Consider the following 10,286-nt stretch of genomic DNA (forward strand, 5'->3'; position numbering starts at 1 on the left):
GTGCATTATGTTGATATACATATATGCTTAAATATAATGTTGTGTAAATATGTTGACTCGGCTATGTGCGAGTAGGGAGTGCGCATAAGCCGAGGATGACTTGGTTATGTGTGAGTAGGGAGTGCGCATAACCCGGTGATGACCCGGTTATGTGCGAGTAGGGAGTGCACATAACCCGGTGATGACCCAGCCATGTGCGAGTAGGGAGTGCGCATGAGCTGGTGATGATGATGATAAGCTGGTGATGATGATGATGGGTTGGTGAGATGATGATGATGGGTATATACGTATATATATATATATATGTAAATGTGTGTGTTATAGCAAATTGATGGACAATGATTTATGGTTGTAATGTACACAAAATTTGACACATTGTACTTTGAGAATTTTCATGAATTTTATGTTGATTTTATTAGTTTAGCAAGATGGCTTTTTGTTGAGTGAGGAAAAATGTTTCTCTTGTTGCTCCATTTTCGCTGCAGCGAAATTCATGCTTGCTGCAGCGAGAAACTCTCGGGTTTGGAGGGGTTTTAAATAGAAATGAACTAAATTGCATTGTTTTGAAACAAGTGCATCATGATTTTAAATTCTCCCTAATTGTTGCTTATTCCCTTCCTTGTTCACTCACTAGGCTTATACTCACCATTTTCAAATTCATGTTTTCAGATCACGAGGCAGCCGATAATTAGGACGAGGTGTCCTTGTAGACCTGTGTCCATCTTTTGGTAGGTGTCTCGGCATTCAGTAGCTGTATATTCATCCGAGTCCCTCCATTGGAAGTCGAGTATTATTTTGTTATGTATAGATGAACTTAATGTAAATTTTAAATAAGTAATGCCAGTACGAGTTGGCAATGTATATCACTATTTGGATTCAAAGTTATGAAATATGACCTAGTGATAATAGATGAAATTATAAGTAAGATAAATAATAGGCTTGCTTGGGTTTAGTGGATTACGTCCATTGGACCCATGCGCTAGTCATGACCCGGAATTTGGGTCGTGACAAGCAAGTTCCGATGGCTTTTCTTTTCCCTTCAATTCATTTTTCAGTTCAGCAATTTTCTCTTCAATTTTCTGCAATCTAGCTCCTTGATCAGTGAGCTTACCATCCATCCTCATTAATAGGTTGAAAATCATTTCACTAGAAAATTGTGAGGATGTTGCCTTTGTTGGTGCTGGTATTGCAAAGACCTTGGGTGTTTTAGTAAATTTGTCTCCATCTAACTTGTAACCCATTTTAGGTAGACTACCTAAGTAGATAGCCTGGTCTCTACTCTTTAGCATATCAAGTTTATATCTTTTTGCCCAGACTCCCTTTTCTGCACTAGGGATGTGATAACATTTCCATAAGGCAAATTAATTTTCTCAAGCTAGCATGCTCCTCTCATCTTTTGAATCATGAATCTGCCAAGATTCAAAGCAACTCCATTAAAAGCATGTTCTATCAACCAAAGATCCTGAAGGTTGATGTAGTTTAAACTCCCACTACTGTCATGGATATTTTTGCAACAAAGTAGTGCAGAATTCTTATTTGGGGACTGGTTATCAAACCAGCATTGCTCTTTGATGAGTACTTCTCCTTTCTCCCAGTAATGATTTCCCACAAAGAGGATGGGTCGTATTTCTCTGGGAATTCAAACTCTCCTTTCTCACATTCAACTTTCAGCAAATTACCAAGATCATCAGCAGTAACCACAAATTCTTTACCATTCAAAAATACATTTAGTCCATTGTCAATGCAGTCGTCAAAATCATCTAGTTCTTCCTCTCCTAATGCTACATGAGCATAAAATTCTTTCACCAAGATGGCACTGTAAGATCTATTCTTAAATGCACTATACTCCTTCAGTTTCAATTCATCAAAGTAATATGATAGACTAGTCTGAATTTCTGGATTCTCAATAAAACTTTCCAATCAATGTACTTCCCGCATGTGATAGGAGCATTCTCTATTTTCCTAAACCTTTCTTCATGCATTTTATTTCTAAATTTGGAAGAAGAGGTAGTACCTTTCTTGAGCGTCGTATCCTTGTTCTTCTTCTTCTCTGATATCTGCTTCTTTTCTTTCCGTTTTTAGATTACTCAGTCGTTGAAGCAAACCCAATTTTCTATTTCTTTTTCTGCATTTCTACTTCCGACCCTTCTACTAGTGGCTTTTTTCCGTTCTTTTTTATTTTTGTTTCCCGATAGGTAGTTTTTTCCTATTATTTGATTCCTCCTACCCTCATTTTAACTGAGTCTTATTATTTAATGCTACCAGAAAACTCTTAGTTGACTAAGATTCACCTTAGTCGACTAAATGCATTTTGTTTTGTGCGCATGAACCAAAAAATTTTCTCACAACTCCTGTAGACTAATCATTCCTAAATTCCTTCTAATTTCACAAAATCTATCTTCATTTAGAGGTTTGGTAAAAATATCTGCTAATTGATGCAAAGTATTTACAAATTCAACCTTAATATCACCTTTCACTATATGGTCTCTAACAAAATGGTGCCTAATCTCAATGTGCTTGGTCCTAGAGTGCTGCACAGGATTTTTTGAAATATTAATTGCACTTGTATTATCACAATATATTGGTATGTTATGCATTGATAACCTATAGTCCTTTAGCTGTTGTTTAATCCATAATATATGGGCACAACAGCTTCCTAGTGATACATACTCTGCCTCTGCTATAAATAAAGCCACTGAATTTTACTTTTTGCTAGACCATGACACAAGCATACTACCTAGAAATTAGCATGTTCCACTAGTATTTTTTTTACCAGTTTTGCTTCCTACAATGTCTGCATCCGAATATCCAACTAAGCTAAGGATTGATTCTCTAGAATACCATATGCCTAAAGTTTGAGTTTCTAAGAGGTATCTAAAAATTCTTTTAACAGCAGTTAGGTGTGATTCTTTAGGCTGTGACTGAAATCTAGCACACAAACACACACTAAACTGAATATCTAGTCTGCTTGTCGTTAAGTAGAGTAGTGAACCGATCATACCTCTATAGAGCTTTTGATCTACATTATTTCCTTTTTCATCTAGATCAAGTCTGGTGGATGGACTCATTGGTGTGGATATTGGTTTCAGCTTCAGCATATCAAACTTTTTGAGCATATCTTGAGTGTATCTTTCTTAGTTGATGAAGATTCTTTCCTCACTTTGCTTAATTTGAAGACCAAGAAAGCACTTCAACTCTCCAATCATGCTCATCTCAAACTCACCCTGCATTTCTTTAGCAAAATTCTTGCATAAAGCTTTATTAGTTGCACCAAATACAATGTCATCCACATATATTTGTACAATAATTAAATCATTTAAGTATCTTTTAATGAACAATGTAGTATCAATGCTGCCTCTAACATAACCTTTTTCAACTAGAAATTTTGAAAGCCTTTCATACCAAGCTCTAGGAGCTTGTTTCAATCCATACAAGACTTTATAGAGTTTGAAAACATGGTCTGGTTTTTCAAAATCCTCAAAACCTGGTAGTTGTTCAACATACACTTCCTCTTGAATGAATCCATTTAGAAATGCACTCTTTACATCCATTTGGTACAGCTTAAAATTCATGAAACATGCAAATGCTAGCAACAACCTTATGGCTTCAATCCTAGCAACAGGTGCAAAGGTTTCATCATAGTCTATTCCTTCCTCTTGGTTGTAACCTTGTGCTACTAACCTAACTTTATTTCTAACTATATTTCCTTGCTCATCTACCTTATTTCTAAACACCCATTTTGTGCCAATAATAGGATGATTTGAAGGTCTAGGTACTAATGACCATACACGGTTTCTTTTGAATTGGTCAAGTTCCTCTTGCATGGCCATTATCCAACTTTCCTCTTTTTCAGCTTCTTCAATGCTTTTAGGTTCAATTTGAGATATGAAGGCTGAAAATTCACAAGTCTCCCTAGTTGCTCTTCTAGTTTTGACACCTTGAGAAATGTCACCTATGATTTAATCTTGTGGATGGTCTCTTACAAATCTCCAACTTCTTGGAAGATCACTATGTTGAATTTTTTTACTTTGCAAATCTTCTAGAGGTGGAGTTTCATTTTCTCTTCTAGGTGAGCTTTCTTCATTATTCTTATTGTTCTCTAAGCTTATTTCTTCCATTTGTTTTTCTAGGATTTCTACATCATCATCATCAACATGAATTTCCTTTTGTAAAGCATTTGACTCATCAAAAACTATATGGATCGATTCTTCAACATTTAAAGTCCTTTTGTTGAAAACTCTATAAGCCTTGGAGTTTAATGCATATCCTAAAAATATTGCCTCATCACTTTTTGCATCAAACTTTCCTAAAGGGCTGTTTTTCATTGTTCAATACAAAAAATTTACAACGAAAACTCTTAAGGTGAGAAATATTTGGTTTCCTACCCTTGTAAAGTTCATATGGTGTCTTAGATATCATGGCTCTAATTGAGACTCTATTAAGTATATAAGCTGCTGTGTTTACTGCCTTAGCCCAAAAATATTTTGGTAGGTTATTCTCACATAGCATAGTCCTAGCCATTTCCTTGAAGGTTCGATTTTTCCTCTCTACAACTCCATTTTGCTGGGGTGTTCTAGGTGCAGAGAAATTGTGATCTAACCCCTTTTCATTGCAAAATTTCTCAAATTCATCACTTTTAAATTCTCCTCCATGATCACTCCTTATACTAACTATGGCTAGTCCTTTTTCATTCTCTACTCTCCTACAATGACTTATAAATGTTGATAGAGCATCATTCTTATGAGCAAGAAAATAAACCCAAGTGTACCTAGAATAGTCATCAACTATTACAAAGCCATAAGATTTTCCTCCTAAACTAGTTATACTTATTGGACCAAATAGATTAATGTGTAACAATTCAAGAGGTTTGGATGTTGACACAACTTTCTTAGCTTTAAAGGATGTTCTAACTTGTTTTCTTAGTTGGCAAGCATCACATATTTTACCATTTTCAAATTTTATGTCTGGCAGCCCAACAACTAAGTTCTTTCTAATCAATTTTGACATAGTATGCAAGCTTACATGTCTTAATCTCCTATGCCATAACCAACTATCATTTTCAGCATTTGCAACAAGACATATTTCACTATTAATTTCAAGATCCTCAAGAAAAACAACATACATATTCTTCAATCTCTTTCCTATAAATGAGACTTTGTTTGTACCTATGTCTATTACTTCACACTTATTTGAATCAAAACATATTTTCAATCTTTTGTCACATAATTGACTAATGCTCAATAAATTATGCTTCAAACCCTTAACTAACAACACATGACTGATTTGAGTTTGAGAGTTCTTGCCAACCGTACCTATCCCATGAATTCTACATTTTGAATCATCACCAAAGGATACGATACCTCCCTTCTTCTTGTCTAGCTGAGCAAACATCATTTCATCTCCTGTCATGTGCTGTGAACAGCCACTGTCCATATACCATGGCTATTTCTTCTTAAGTTGAGCTTTTGAACATGTCTCCTTTAAGTGCAACTCAACCTACAAAACAGATTTTCAGTTTTTCTTTATAGGTACCCATACTTTGATGGGTCCTTGAGTGTTAGTGGCAATATAGGATCCTTTTGGAACCTAAATTTTTTTAACTTTCTGCAAGTTACTTTTCTTAAAACAATCATATGATAAATGTCCATATTTTCCACAACTATAACATTTAGGTGATGCATAAGTAGAATTCTTCTTATGGTATGCATTTCTTTTTGAACATTTGAGAGCTGTGTTTTCATCAAGTGTTTTTTGTAAAGCTTCTGATTTATTTTCCAGCCCTAGCTTTAAAACTTCAAAATCTGTTTTTGAGTGTTCTAACTCAATTTGCAGAAAATTTCTTTGCTCAAAAACAGAATTGAACTCTTGTCTCACTTTTTCCAAATCATTTTCAAGAGATGTAGCCTTTTTCTTTAAATTTTGATATTTTGAAAAAAGTTTTTCAAATTCATCGTAAAGGCTATCATACTCATCTTGTAAATTATCAATGGAAATATCACAGGGGGATGAGGATACCTCGATTTCCTCATCTTGTGCCATCAGACAGAGGTTTGCTCTTTCCTCAGATTTTTCATCTTCAACTTCAGAGCTTGATGTGTCACTGTCCGACCATGCAGCTGCCACCATTGCTTTCTTAGATTTCTTGTTTTTCTTTGGAGTCTCATCTTTTAGCAATGGACATTCAGACTTGAAGTGACCAGGTTTCTTGCACTCGTAGCAGATCAGCTCCTCTTTTTTGTTGGAGTCACTTTTGTTTCTGATTTTCCATGAAGCACCTTGATCTTTTCTAAACCCTCTTCTAACTAGTCTCCAGTTTCTTCTGCCTATAAGCTTTCTGAATTTTCTTGCAACCAGAGCTAACTCTTCATCATCATCACATGACAGCTCTTCCAGCTCTTTTCAAGGATGCTAGCTTTAAGTGCAATGCTCTTTTTCTTTTCCTTTACTTCCCTCCTATCTTCTTCTTCTTCCTTTTTAAGCTCCAGCTCATGAGTAAAGAGAGAACCACAAATCTCATCTAAGGTAATAACATTTAAGTCCTTGGCCTCTCAGATTGCAGTCACTTTAGGCTTCCAATTTTTTGGTAGGCTTCTAAGAAGTATTTTAACTTTTTCATGCTCGGGTATTGGTTTGCCTAGCTGACTCAATTTATTTGTAATGTTTGTAAATATATCTAACATGCTGGTGATGTCTTCACCAGGCTCCATTTTGAACATTTCATAGCTATGTGTCAATAGGGCTATTTTGGACTCCTTGACTTGAGAAGTCCCTTCATGGATTATTCTAAGTTTGTCCTACACTTGTTTAGTTGTTGTACAGCTTGAGACTTTGTTGAATTCAGTGGGGGTCAAGGCACAATGCAATGTATTGATGGCCTTAAAATTTGTTTGGACTTTCTTAGTTTCAGCCTCGGTCCATTCAGACCTTGGCTTAGGCATCAACTCATTGGTTACAACACTCAAAGTAGAGGGAATAAAGGGTCCATCAATTATGACATCCCACATTTCATAATCTATGGATCTAATGTAAATTGACATCCTAGAGCTCCAATAAGGATAATTAGAGCCATCAAACAGAGGTGGTCTGTTTGTTGATTGTCCCTCAACAACTATGGATTTTTGGAGAGCCATTTGGATCCTCTCAAAATGTGTTAAACCTTAAGAACATGGAACTAGCTCTGATACCACTTGTTGGTCCCAATAATATGTGCTAGAGGGGGGGTGAATATCACAATTCGGCTCTTTCAAAGGTTGTCTCTAAGTGTAGACAAATGCAAGATAAATGAGAGAAAGAAAACAAAACAAAAACAGAGTAAACAAAACAGCAGAATTTAGAGTGGTTTGGTCCAAGACCTACATCCACTACCTTGATTATCCAACCAAGAATTTTCCCAACAAATCCATTAAAAATCGGTGAAATTCACAAGCTTTCACCAAGCTTTACAATGGCTTTTACCAGGCTCAGACAAAACCTTTTACATTGGTTTTTCACGGTCTAAACTAAAACCCAACACCTAACTTTTCAAGGCTAAGTTAGAACCTTAACACATTCAAGCAAACTTTGCTTGAAACAACCACTTAGAGTGACTCCTTCACTCTAAGAATAGAAGAAGAGAAGTAGAAGAAAGTACCAATGATCACAAGTTGATCTAAATGGTACAAGGTTGAGTGCAGAATACAAATACAAAAGATGGGCGTTTAAGTGCAGCAAGATGCAGTGAAGATTTTCTGGTTTTTTTCAACTCTTAATGACTCAAATCTCTTCCAAAAACTAGTTTTTAACTTTTGGAAGACCCTTTTATACTTGGAGAAACATCTCTGATGGGAGTTTGACAGTTCTCTAGCCATTGGAGACAGTTGGGAGTCGGCTCTAGCCGTTACTCTATCTTTTAATGCAAATTTCAAATTTACAGGTAGAATGCTCTTAATCGACTAACCGATATCTTGGTTGACTAAGCCGTCTCTGTTTTCTGCTCCCTGTGTCTGATAGTCTTGGCAATGCACACTTAGTCGACTAACCCATTTCTTGGTCGACTAAGTTGGTTCTGTCTTGAAGTCCAAATTTTGGCAGTAGCTTCTTAGTCGACTAACTCTCATCTTGGTCGAATAAGTTGGTTCTGTTTCTCAATATTCTTCAGCCCGCCATTTCTCCAATTTAAATTTTAGTCAACCAACATTCTTCATTATTTAACTAAAGACCTTCTTTTTTGTTGATCAGTCGTTTATCTTCATTTTCATGATTTTTGATATACCCATTTGAAAGTTGATTTATTATTTCCATATGACTTTTTGTCTTGCACACTTAGGTAGAAATGTTAGACACAAATGAAATGGGAATGTTTTATTATCATCAAAAACTAATGGAGCCAACATTACTGTGTGAGGTATTAAGATAAACATTACACAAACCAAAGTCAAACCCTAAGAAATAAAGAGGATAAGAGATTCACCTTGTTAAAGGCTAAGGAAAAAGTGAATGAAAAGTTAGATGAATGTATGAGATATTGATAAAGGATGTCAATACCAAGTGATAAAAGTGTGAATGAAGGATTACAAGAGTGGTATAGCAAATGAGTTATATAGAATATTGCTATGAAAATTTACAATTCATGTATTGACTCAGTTGAATGAAAAGGATTAGTAACAACACAAGGCCGATTACGTGGCATGCTAGAAACCCTTGGGGATAAATTGAAGTATGAATAGTTAAACATGCATTTAAATATCTTGGTGAATAAGTGCATGCCTTTTTTGGAATGATATGCTCTGAATGTTAAAGAGCAAATAAGTGATTAAGTGTTTCAAGGATGCATGAACATCCTTGAAAAGGAATTACCAATCATAAGCGACCAGTATAATATGTGTGATTTTGAAACTTGCTGTGAGACCTTGAGCTTTATAGACTCGTAAAGGGAAGTATACGCGATATCCCTAATCAGGGGTAATTTCATCATTTCTTTAGTAAGCCCATAAAAGTAAGATTTTAAATAATATTATTGCCTAAGTAGGCCTAAGGCATAAATGGATGATGAAATTAGGGGTAAAATGAAAATGAGACAAAAATTTTGATGATTTTCACTATAGAGACAAAATGGTCATTTTTCACCTCGAGTTAGAATTTTAAGTTTTCATGAGCATGTCTAGACCATTATGGACCTTGTCCCAGTGTCAAAAGAATAAAATGAGTGCATAAAAGTTTGGAGGAGAATAAGCTAAATTGTGGAAAGGCAATTTGGTAATTTCAAGAGAATGGATAAGCTTAGGCTATAAATATCTTCTCCTTTTAGCAGCTTCTTGAATTTCCAGCAGCTTGTCTTCTTCTTCTTCCATCTCACGTTGCTTCCAACCTCCATGGAAGCTTGATATGGAGCTTGTATAATTTTCTCTCTCTAGCTCTAGTTTTTATACCTTTGTGCCCTTATGACTAGAACTCTTGTATTCTTCCACTCTCTCTCCTTAAAACCCTTGAAAAATCTTATTTCCATACTTTCTCTCACTAGTTGGGCATTTTATAGAGAGAAAGAGAGAATTACCCCATTTGTTTGGAAGCTATTGGAAGAGAATTCAACTACAAAGAAACCCTAGGGTGAGTGATGAACTAAGCTTGGTTTTTAGCTGTGGATAATGGCTAGTAATTGAGATTATAAGCTGTTTTATTGTTGAGGATATTCATTCATTTTAAAGTGATTAAGATAATGAACATAGATAGCCATTTAATGTGGCAATTGAAAGCTAGCTAAGAGGTAGCTTTTAGGGTTTATAGTATGTGAATTGACCTATTGTTGATGCTAATGTGATTTTAGGTTCCAACGAAGCCCCATCACCCCAATTGGATCATTAAGGGAATTAACGTCAGCTAAAGGCTCAATAATAAATCGGTGAGTGAACTGCATTCAAAACTTGTTTTAAGGATATAATGTATTTGCCAAACATTTGAATGGATTATCTAGCTTTTCATAAAAAAAACAAGTGCCTTGGGAACAAGCTTTTAATAAATTATCTCCATGTTGTGACATGTGACTATTATTGATTCATGCACTACCACATTGTGTTGATATATATATATGAATACATTGTTGTGTAATGACATTGACTCGGCTATGTACGAGTAGGGAGTGCACATAAGTCGATGATGACCCGATTATGTGCGAGTAGGGAGTGCGCATAACCCGGTGATGACCTAGCCATGTGCGAGTAGGGAGTGCGCATGAGTTGGGGATGATGGGATGATGTGCATGATGATGACGAGATGGTGCACATGATGATTGATATATATATATATATATA

Source organism: Theobroma cacao, chromosome 2 (genome assembly GCF_000208745.1).
Source record: "Theobroma cacao cultivar B97-61/B2 chromosome 2, Criollo_cocoa_genome_V2, whole genome shotgun sequence".
Taxonomy (NCBI): Eukaryota; Viridiplantae; Streptophyta; class Magnoliopsida; order Malvales; family Malvaceae; genus Theobroma; species Theobroma cacao.